Source organism: Balaenoptera physalus (genome assembly GCF_965194825.1).
Source record: "Balaenoptera physalus genome assembly, chromosome: 7".
In the NCBI taxonomy this organism is placed as follows: domain Eukaryota; kingdom Metazoa; phylum Chordata; class Mammalia; order Artiodactyla; family Balaenopteridae; genus Balaenoptera; species Balaenoptera physalus.
This window is the reverse complement of record NC_138886.1, coordinates 54,931,258-54,942,889: the sequence shown is the minus strand read 5'-3', so window position 1 is coordinate 54,942,889 and position 11,632 is coordinate 54,931,258. Positions and strand designations below refer to the sequence as shown.

At 44.8% G+C, this 11,632-nt stretch overlaps 1 protein-coding gene across 4 annotated transcripts in view; it reads left to right on the top strand.

Annotated features, from left to right (window-relative positions):
• The first annotated feature begins 6,078 nt into the window (after nt 1-6,078).
• GLIS3 (GLIS family zinc finger 3) overlaps nt 6,079-11,632 on the top strand; it is a 507,022-nt gene continuing 501,468 nt past the window's right edge. For 2 of the 4 annotated variants that reach the window (XM_082470893.1, XM_082470894.1), the window contains exon 1: nt 6,079-6,686. The gene's annotated coding sequence lies outside the window, so the exon portion shown is untranslated. The remainder of the gene's footprint in view (nt 6,687-11,632) is intronic. The other 2 variants (XM_082470897.1, XM_082470895.1) reach the window with 1 other exon arrangement.

Genomic DNA, 11,632 nt, shown 5'->3' with positions numbered 1-11,632 from the left:
AAAGCCACTTTCCTTAGAAGCTACCAAAGAAACTTCTCATGAGAACATCTCAATAGCCTAAATTGGGTCACATGCCTATCACTGAGTCAATCCCTATGATCAGGGCTTTCCTCTTCACATCTTATTGGCCCAGATTGGGTCACATGCTCATCAATGAACCAATCCGTATGGCCAGATGTATGTCATGCATTGGTTGGCTTAGGTATGGATTTATGAGCAATTCACTTTGACCACGGGAGGGAGATTTCTCTCAGAGTCATCAAGCCCATTCCTGGAGCTGGGGCTGGCGTCATTTCCCCTGAAGGCGTTAGACTGTGTCCCTTATCAATAGAGGAAGCCCCTGATTGCACATGTGTGCTGGTCAGTGTTGCAGTTCCCATTCAATCTTTGCAATAACTCACGTAGCTGAACTGAGGTCCCCAGTGGCTCAGGAACTAGCTCAAGGTCTCCCAGTAAGTGATGGAGTTAGAATTTCTAGGTTTTCTGATTCCCAAGTCCATCCTCCTTCTAACACACCACCTTCCCTAGTGAATGAACAAATAATAACACACCACCCTTAGTGAATGAATGAATAAATGTATGGTGGAAGCAGGGCTCCCTGCTCTGAAAGGGTAAGAGAGTAATGGTTAATGTGGGAGAATGTTTTTCTTTGAAGCCTGGCCATTCCCCCTAGAGCTAGGTGACACTGAGAAGACCTCACTCCTCTCTCTGCTTGTTTCCTCATTTATAAAATAGTAGTTGTGCTAGATCTTACCTCATTGGGATGTTGTGAGAATTAAGTGAGGTAATGCAGATAATGAACTTGGAACAGTGTTCCCGGCCTGAAGGTGGTCAACACCCTTACCCAGGGCAGGTCTACTTTGGGGGTAATTGGTTATTTATCCAATGGACAATAAAATTACACTTCTCCCTTCTCTACAGGATTAAAAGGGGATAGAAGTATTTATACATGTGAAAACCTCCTGAGTGTTCAGCATCATAGGGATTTAGAATTTGTAGAAAATTTCCAAACGTATTCAAACTCTCTTGCAAGGGTATTTGGAACTTGAGGTGAGTCGGGGAGAAGTCTGAAAATCCATGGAATCACTTTTTTTTAGAGCTTAATCATACCCAAAACTTATTCATTGTTCTCAGTTATCCCAATGACGTCCTGATGCTGTCCTGCCTTCTTCATTTCCTCTCAAAAAACTCATCTTCCTCTCTTGCACCCTCATTCCATCTTTTCTCCCCATAATTTAGTACATATGTATATATTTTTTTCTACAAATTTGAGATAAGCCATTCTTTTTTTGTTTTAATAAATTTATTTTTATTTATTTATTTTTGGCTGCATTGGGTCTTCGTTGCTGTGTGCAGTCTTTCTGTAGTTGTGGTGAGCGGGGGCTACTGTTCGTTGCGGTGCACGGGCTTCTCATTGCGGTGGCTTCTCTTGTTGCCAGCACGGGCTCTAGGCGCGTGGGCTTCAGTAGTTGTGGCTCATGGGCTCAGTAGTTGCGGCGCCCGGGCTCTAGAGCGCAGGCTCAGTAGTTGTGGTGCACTGGCTTAGGTGCTCTGCGGCATGTGGGATCTTCCCAGACCAGGGCTCAAACCCGTGTCCTCTGCATTGGCAGGCGGATTCTTAACCACTGTGCCACCAGGGAAGTCCCAGTACATATATTTTTGGGGAGAAGAATTCATGGTGTGATGCAAATGACCGGGTTTGGAGTGGTGTGAAGGAGGTAGTGGGGTGTCAGATAGGGAGGGATCATCTGGTCATTGGAGGGAGAGGCTCACCCTCCTGGTTCTAAGCATTGCACAGAGACTGAATTTTCTTCCCCAAGAAATAGGAAATAATATTTTAATCTTCAGTTTACAATGAAGAGCCTGGGGGCACAGAAAGAGAAAGACAGGTGTTTAGACTCTTTTGGAGTATTGAAATGATTGTGCATATTCACAAAGACAATAGTTAGTGCTATTCACCATCTCTGCAAGTAGGGAAACCATTCTTTGGCTTCCTCATTAATTCATACATTCAGTTAGCGTTAATTACTTACTAGTGCCCAGCATTATTGTTAGGCCATGAAGGGCTTATGAAGAAATGTAAATTCTGTCCATTATAAGGCATTTACAGAAGGCAGTTATGGATAAGATAGCATCATGATCAGGTAATGAATTTTATAATACTATATATAAGTGGCCAGTTTGGATATTAAGTGAAACTGGAAACTGCCACAGGAAACTGGCTGCCTGTGGAACATTGTGTATATCTATGAATTTATTTTTATTTAGGTAAACTCTGTAGATATACTTTAGTAATATGTCAAGAAATATCCTATAAACCTTTGTAGAATATTAGATGCATCTCAATTGGGTTTGTATAAAATAGGCAGAAAGATTTTACCAGTAATACAAGACGGAGAGACATTATATAAAGTAAAATATTTCACGTTTTGGTCAGTTGTTTGTGGAGTGATACATTTTACTCTGACTTACGGTTTTGGCCTTAGAAAGGAGAAGAGGCATGATGCTATGAACGTAATGGGTATAAATAATAATTTTTAAAAATTGCATCACGGATGTGTAAGCAGGAGAGTCTGGGCTGACTGCACTTTTGGCAAAATTAGTAGAAAGATCAGTTTAAAAGTTTTATTAGGGTATCACACACTGATAACTTTCCACTATTTGTATTACTAACTTAGGAAGGTGAAATGGAAATTTTTCATCTTACACATTTAGCTCCCCTCTTTAAGTTGGCAAACACTGACTTTTTCCACTGTATTTCTACATAACTGGACTCTTGCTAGCTCCTGGGTGTGTATGTGTGTGTGTGTGTATGTGTGTTGATAGTTAGGCATACTATCACTGGTGCTGTTAGCTCAACTTATCTGCATTTTTGAGGTAAAACTCTCTATAGACACTTTACAGGAGTAGGAATCTGATCAAGGTTCTTTGCAAGTTTGTAAATGCTGTCAGATCACTCAGACTGACACAAGTAACAGTTCTCCTGAAGGTTTGCAGTTAGGATGTTCCCTCCAGGGTCTACTGTGTTCCACTGCTATAGCTCTGAGATCGTGAATTATCTTATTTTGTATTCTAGCTTTGTGTGAGCAGATACACTGGAGTTACGGTTTTTGTGCCCTTTCTGATGCTGATTCCTCCTCTTGAAATGTTCTCCTTTGTTTATCAATTCTCTACCCATTCTTTGAAGCCCAGCTGAAACAGCCAAGCTACTTACTCCATGTTCTGTAGTAGGAAATTATTCCTTCGTCCTCCACACTCAGTTGTGCTTGTCTGACATTGATTAGAAGATGCCTTTTACTTTATACACTTGCAATGTATTTTATACACATTCAAAGAGCATGCATGGTTATTTTGTAGGATAGCAATGTTGAAAGGACTTGAGGCTTCTAGACTGGCAAACCTAGATCTGTCTCCTACTCTCCTTAACGGTTTACTGAGTTTCAAGCTTCCTTACTCCTAAATAGGAGACTGCCAGTGGCCATCTCATATGATTGCTTTGTTGAGATAATATATGTAAAAAGCCACCATTTCTTGAGTGTTTGCTATATCCCAGGCCCTGGGCAAAATGCTTTATGTAACATCCTCCCATGTACAATGCCTACATGTGTTGATTCCTTTGCCCCCAATCCTGGGACAGAGTAGGTACTCGCTGAATATTTCTCAAATGAATGAGAACTGGACTTGAGCTGGCAGCAGGGCCCTGTCTGCTGAGTCAGCTGCCCTGAGTCAGCCGTGGAGATGCATGCAACGAATGACTCCAGAGAGGAAAGATACAACTGGGTTGCAGTTCCCATCTGTCTGGCTGAAAGGCTACCATGGCATTCCTACGCACGATGGAAAGCTCATGGAGAAAGGAGAGTGTCATTTCTGAACTGCACTGTTTCCTTTTCCACCATCTCATTATTCTCCCCTCCCCAACTCATGCTGACCAGTTCAGTCCAGAAGAGGTACAGATCTCATTCTGAGTCATCCACGGTTGTATTGGGAACACTGCATTTTAACTCTATCCCATGGAATATAAGGACATTGCAGATCTACCTTCCTAGCAAAAAAAAAAAAAAAAAAAAAAAAAAATCAACCAAAGCATTGTACCTATTTAGTGGTAGGTAAATGTCTTAGGAATGTTAGAAGCTTGTGAAAATCCCACCTAAATAAAAAAATGGCATTCCCACCCTTGGGCTCTTATAAGTGAAGAGAATTTTGGGAATCCAGGTTGATGACTCATAACTTTCCCGGTGTTTTATTTCCATGAGCCATTGATTAAAGTAGGGTGTAACACTATATATTTCTCTTCCAGCTATTCCCATCAAGTGGGAAGTTTTGGAAGCTTCTGTAAGCCCCTAGGATATAATTTCATGCATCGAAACCATTGTATTTGAAATGATATTTAAGGTACATTGGAAAGGTTTTTTGCAACCTCCATTGAGGCTTGTCCTGTTCCTGGGGAGCAGTATGTACAACAAAAGAATCTGGATGAAGAGAATTTCCCGTGATGCATTGAAGGGTCAGTGTTCCCATCTTGCTCTGCTCCGGAAGGCTGGAGTTAATGAGGAAGAGTTTTTATGTGAATGTCAGGCATGTTGCCATAACTAGCCACAGTGGAATAGTCATGGCAACTTCCATCACTTGGTTTCTTTGTTTTTGTGATGTTGCTGCATGCTTCATTTTATGAGTATTTTCTTTTCTTGTGTGTGGTTGAACCCCCTTCTATTGCCATTTTGGGCTTGGATACTTGTGTTTAAAAAGAGAGGAAGAACAGAGGGAGAAACTGGAAAACTGACAGAATGACATATCTTAAGAACTTATTACTTTATTTCCCTCCCTCCACTTCTGCTGACAGATATTCTGGTGATTAATATTCTGATGAGTTTGTGTCTTTGGGAAAGGAAAAAAATGCCTTCCCTGAAGGGAATCTCGAAAAGCGGATCATAATGAGACAGAGGAAGTATTGTGAAAACTGGACTTTTTTGGTGATGGCATACCTTGGATACAGACCAACTCTAGTTATATTATTTCTGAAGTAAGATAAATGAAAATTGTCAACAATCTTTGGTGAGTCATTTGTGTACTTGAGGGCTTTTATCTTGATCACAGCATCTGCTATCTGAATGGTAATTTATAGTTCAGTGAGAGCCCTGGAATAGAATACAAGGACTGGTGAGAATCTAAGTGTCTTGAGATATCCTCATTCATTTCATTCATGAGGGTGAATAATATTCTCACTGTAGAAAGGTCTAACTGGAGAACACTGTGTGCTTTACATACATTGACTCCCAAGATGGAAGTCCACGCATCTGTGGCAGTTCATGTAGGGAACCATTAACAGTTGGCTTTCTGGGGCCAGCCTCTTGAGGGCTCTGACCAAACCAAGCAGAAGGGCTGGAGTCACAGCTTAGGTGGGGTATGAAGTTGAGGATGTTGGATTCTTAAGAATGGTCCACTATATAGGTGCAACATATGCAGGGAATGTGCCTCCATTCCTAGCAGCCTGTGTTTAGAATTTTACATCTTGTAACACTTCCATCACCTTCCTCTCTTTTCTGCCTATTCTTTACTTTAAAAAGTTGCCAAAGGCATCTTCACCTATCCATTTTCCAAGTTATGTGCATTCAATCCTGTATATTAGAAAGACCCTTTTGCCATTTTCCACTTTTTAGTTTTTCTCTCCATTTTACTACTGCGTGTTTTTTTTTAAACTTGCTTATGCTTTGACATTAACTGTTGTCGAAATGCTGACGCTTTTGCATGTTAAAAAAAAAACAAAACAACCCGTTCAATAAATAAGGCCCAAGAAGAAGGTGAAGTGTCTCCCGGCTGTTACCCGGTTCTGGAGTTCTTTGACTCCCTGGCGCACGGGAAGGACTATGTGCTTGATCGCGTAGAGAGGGAGACACAAGCTCGGCCTTCGAATTGGCCAGCCTGGTGACCAGCGAGCCCGTCCCCCCTTCCCCCTCCCTCGCTCACACTCAGGAAGCAGCTGCCTACAGGCCGGCCCTCGCGGCCGCACACACATCCACTCTCCTCCCAGGCCGCCTCCCTCCCTCCCTCCCTCTTCCCCCTTCCCCTCTCCCTGCAGCCGCGTCCACACTGCGCCGCCAGGGCAGCCCAGAGCGTGGCGCGCACGGGCACCAGCGCTGGGGCCGCCACCACTGCCCCTCCCCGCAGCCGTCTAGGCTCGCACCAGCGTCCTCCGGATGGAACCCGCCGAAAGCAATTAGCCAGCATCCCGCGCCGGCCCCCAGACGCACCCCCAGGCCCAGGGCGAGGATGAACAGGACGCGCGAGGCACAAAGTCGAAAGTCAACTTTTTAAAGATATTATTTGCTCCGTGTGTGTGTGTGTGTGTGTGTGTGTGTGTGTGTATGCGCGCGCGCGCGGGGGGGGGGCGGCAGAATGAGCTGATGCTGAGGGTACAGCCACCCCACTTCTGCCCCCTCCTCCCCCTGCCGCCGCTGCCCTAGCACACGCGCGCGCACACACGGCACTTGGGCCGGGTTTCCGCGCTCTGTCCCCCTGCTTGGATGGGAGTTTTCATTTCCGAAGGAGGCAGAGCCGGGGGAGCGCGCTGAAGGGCTGGAGCCCCAAGTTTCTCCTCGCCAGCGCTGGCCGCCCGCTGTCACTCGCTCAGGCTGGCCGGGGGAAGGGACCCGCACGCCAGGCTTTGTTGTGGAAATCCCGGTTACCTGGTAAGTGGATGCCATAGGAACTTTGCTCGCAGGCGAGAGACGGGAGAAGCCGGGCGCTTGAGAATGCGGGGGAGTTGCAACGCTCAGAGATACAAACTAGGTATTAAGAACTGTTTCCACGCTGAGCGGGTGGCGTTCGCTCAGGTTTAAGAGTACGTGCACTCCAACACCCAGATTCTCTAAAAGATCTGTTTACTGAGATAGATAGCAATTCTCAATTAGGAGTCAAGCTGTGTTCTTGTCAGTTGCCTAAAAGCGTCGACTGAAGAAGACGGAGAGGAAATCAACAAGGTTTTAAAGTTTTTCTAATGAGTAAGACTTTTTTTGTTTTTGGCTTTTCTTCTAAACTATAGGGTCCAGAAGGCTACAAAATCAGGGCAAGTTACGGAACGCAAGGGCATGGTTGTGCACGCCACCCATGAGTCCCCACTGAAGGGAAACTTCGGAGAAGTGGGAATTGATGGGTTGACATGAGGTCTCTCGCGCTCACCGGGCTTTAGTTGCCTTTGCCAGTTCCACGTGTTTGTGGAGCTCTAACGAAGGCTGTTTTCCATGCTGTGCCTCACCCAAGCCCATGTCCCTCCCCATTGCTCCGGAGGTCCTCCGGTAGGGGGTACATTAACTCCTCTTGGGGACAGGTCCAGCGACTCGCAGCCGCCAGGTCTTGTAACTGTAACTATAAACCCACGCCGCAAAATGCACAGATTCAGACGCGCACACTCCCCACCAGGTTTGTCACCTCGCGTTTACATTTTTATAGGGCCCGACAAAAATGTCAGCACTGTTTGGAAAATGTCTCAGTCTTGGGGACTTTGTCCTGCGCACAACTCCAGTCCCTATAAATGACCCTGTGTGTATTTTGAAGTCGCCCGAGGCCGCTTTCTGGAAAGCGTGAGTGAGCAGCCGGCTTTCTCCTAAACACACACCTTGCCCAGAGCGACACTTCCAAGTTACTCACTGGAGCTGACAAGTCACTTCGGTGATGAGGAAGTCACCCAAATGTCTGGAAAACTTGGCCCTGACGGATTTGTCATCCTATGGATGATTCAATTAGGTACCTGTAGGGAGAAACTTTATGAAAGGTCATTTCTGGCTTCCCGAGTCGCACCCTCGACTTGGGGGTGTCTAAGAAGCAAGAAGTGAAAGAACAAGGATTAGGACGATAGCTGGGTGGGGGCTCCGGGCCGGCGGGAGCGTGCGCTCCCGGGAGCGGCGAGCAGGCTGCGACTTCCTCGGGATCCGGGATTGGGCCGGGCAGCGCGCTGCTCCCTGCCTCTTGGACTTCCCAGCCGCGGGCCAGCCGAGCGCTCATTCGGCCCCGACTTACTCAGGACTGGGTTGCACAACAGGAAGCCTGCACGAGTTTGTTTTGTTTTGTTGCGCTCGCTTGCGGACAAGGCCGAGGGTTAGGGGCAGAGGCGGCCAGGGAGTAACGGGGTCGCAGCAGCGCGTCCCCAGCAGGGCTTTGTCGCCTCTGCCCCCCCGGACCCGCCCCTCACTCCGCGCCAGAGAGCCCAGGGGCACGGTCCTCGGATCCCCGGTGGCCAAGATAGGGGGGTCATGAGCAGATAAGGGCTGCCCTTCTCCTGTCCTGCCCCACACGCTTCTCCTTCGCCCGGCGGGTCCCCGGCACCTCTCCCGACCTCTCCAACCCTCCTTCCTGCTGGAGAGCCACCCCCCCCTCCCCCCCCGGTATTCCTCACCCTCTTGCTAGGCTTTCCCGGACATCAGCTGGGCCCTCATCCCAGCAGCATCTAAACCCAGGGCAGGGGGTGGGGGTGGAGGGTACTTCCGGAAACGCAGGGACTTGATAGCTGGAATTGCAGCCCCTTCTTGCAGAGAAGAGGGCTTTGCACCCTCTCCCCACCTACTTGCTGGACATAGCGTCGCCCCAGAGTTTGGGCCTGGGGCTCTGGAGTTTGAGAAGAGGAATGTTCTGCAGCTCCCCCCAGTGGACCAGTTCCCTTTAGGTTGTGGAAAGAGGGAATCTCAAGTATGATGGGATCTTGGTGATCACCTACGGATGAGGAAACAGACCCAGAGAGTTTTAGGAGTTTTGCCCAGGGCCTCAGAGCCAGTTGTCACAGTCGCAGGGCAGACACTCAAGTTTCCCAATTCCCAGTTCAGAGAGCATTCCTTGGCCTGAAGGTGAACTCAAGACAAATGCAGAGTCTCATTCTGTCCCTTCTGAAAGCTTTGATGAGTCATGATTTCTGCCTTGGGAGTTAGCCAGACGTCTGTTTCCCTCTCTGTAACATTTCTGACTGGACCTCCCTTTTTACATAAATGGGGAAACTTTTTTTTTTTTGTATAAAATTGATTTATATTGGTTTAAATTTTCCCATTCCTTCTTTTCTCCCTCCTTCAAGTTTGCTTACAGTGAAGTGTGAAACAGGTGCAACCAGCAAAAGTTTGTAGAAAAAGAATCTGCCACAATGAATGTTTGAAGCCACTTAGAGACAGGAGAGTGTGATGTTATTTTTGCAATTGGGAACTGTTGAAGTTTAATGATGTCCTTTGAATGCTTTACAGTTTTCATATGTTTTCACTAGTTGTCTATGCAGCCAGATTAGCCCTAACACTACCTTGGAAAGGAAGAGTGGGGGATTTCTTTTCCAGTTACTTTCAAACACCTTTCCTTGTTGGTAGTTGAAGTCCTTTCCTTTGTTACCCAGAGGACTCAGTAATCCTGCAGTGTGAATAGTTAAATCTAATTGCTGCTGTAACTCCATCTCTCCTTGGTTCACATTAGGCCAGTTTGAGAGAGCATCTTTTCTCTGGTTCCCGATACCATACAAGTTCCTTAATAGTAAAGGGTTTGTCAGAAATTGAATACTTGGGGGGTCGGTTGGTTTGCTTGGGAGGAACTGATCATGTACCAGCCCTGCCTTCATTTATATGGCAGAAAGTGGTCTTTCCATCATTTCAGAAGAGAGCTCAGTGTTCTCAGTCTTTTTTCTCTGAGTGTTCTTTCCTGCTAGTAAATTAATTTGAGGACGTTCTTTCCAGTGTTGTCTCTCTCATATTGTAGTTACTGATCTCTGGAGTTGGAATGTTAATTTGTAGTTCTTCCAGAGTATAGAAGGAGTACTTCTTGAAGGAGATAATTCAGGAAGTGGCATCCTGTGCACATTCTCTTCCATGGAGAAGTCATTTTCTGTGTAATTATTTTCTGTAGAGGATATTATAAGGAAGATTGAAATACAAGACTTAACATTTAACTTTTCTCAAAGTTTGGTTGGCTCATAGACTCAATCAGGACTGAAAATAAATTTAAAACATAAATAAATGGCACATAGGAAATCTGTGCAATATAACCATGCTGCCTTACTCTTTCCAGGAGGATGAAACTTACAATAAAGTCTTTGAAATGACATTAACATGTAGTTTGATTAAAAGATGCTCAAATTCCAAGTTTTCCTAGTTTTCCACTTACTTTAGGCAGAGTTGACACAAAGTCCAAAATTTTTATTGAGATAAAATATTTTTATTGAGATAAAATAAAATATTGATAAAGTACATACATCTTAAGCTTGATGAATTTTCACAAACTGAGCACAACTGAATAACTAGCATCTGGATTAAGAAATGGAACATTACCAACACCCCAGAAACATCACTCTTACTCTCTTCTCATCACTATCTTCCCCCAGCCCTTCCAGTCACTGTGTTCTCCTCAAGAGTAATGACTGCCTTAACTTCTAAGAGATGTAATAATGTTGCCCGTCTTTTTAATACCTTATGTAAATGGGATAATTCAATATGCACCCTTGGGTCTGGCTTCTTTCGCTGATATAACAACCTTTTAGTAGGTCAAATAATTTGGACTCTCCTTTAAAGTTTAGGGGAACATTTTGGCTTGCAGAAATTGGTTGGTCAGGCGTTACTTAATATGACAGAATTAAGGAAAAACGCTGACAGAAGCAGAAGCCCTATTCTCCATCCTAATGACTGTCTGATTAGGGAGACTGAACATGAGTGAAGCTGTAGAGTGAAGCCAGCTTAGGGTGAGCAAGGAGAATGCTGAGGAGCAGCTACCACCATGACAGCCCAGAATGCATTCGGCAGTCTCTCTGTTAGGGACAGCAACCACCCACCCCCCGCCCCCCGCAAAGAAGCGCCTGGGTGAAAGTACTGAAATGACTGTATTTGTTTTGTGACTTTTAGTTAGGATATCTCATTGTTCACGAGTATGCCAAGGTAAAGACAAGAATAATATGCCGGCTCAGAAGAGTGAGATGGAGTTTTTATGCTGCTTTGTTCTAATAAAGAAAGGAATAGACTAGGAGGAATAGACCAGGAAGCACACAACTGTAATTAAACTGGTTCCACAAGGCACAGAGCGTAAGGTTCATGATTTTATGGTCACACCTTACTTAGACTATATTTATTCAGGCAATAAATGATAAATATAGGATATTAATATATAAATATATAATTATATATTTCATTTATACCATGCTTTTCAGTATAAGTAAGCAGTACAGTGTGATAAATATAAATATAAATATATGTGCATAAATGTATATGAAAAGTCAATATGTATGACACAGGTAGTGTGAAAAATATAAATATATAGGTATAATATAAACTAATCTGTGTACCTCTAAGGGCTGGGGAGAGTTCAAAGGTAATTTAGACACAGTCCTAAAACTTAATGAAATTAGAATTTAGACAGGAAGATGAAACATAGGCAAATAACTATAAGGCAATGCAGAAAGTTATGAATGTTAAAGGAGGTGTACATAGAGTGGAGTAGTCAACATTTATTGGATCCTTCTATGTACCAGACACTGTGCTAAACAAGTAACGTGCATTATCTCATTTAATATTCTGTAATGCTGTGAACTAGGTACAACAGTGTAATTCTCACCATTTTATAGATCAGAGACAGAGGGATTAAGAGAGGATCAGAGAAGGCCTAAGGTGGGGTGGGCCTGGAGGTT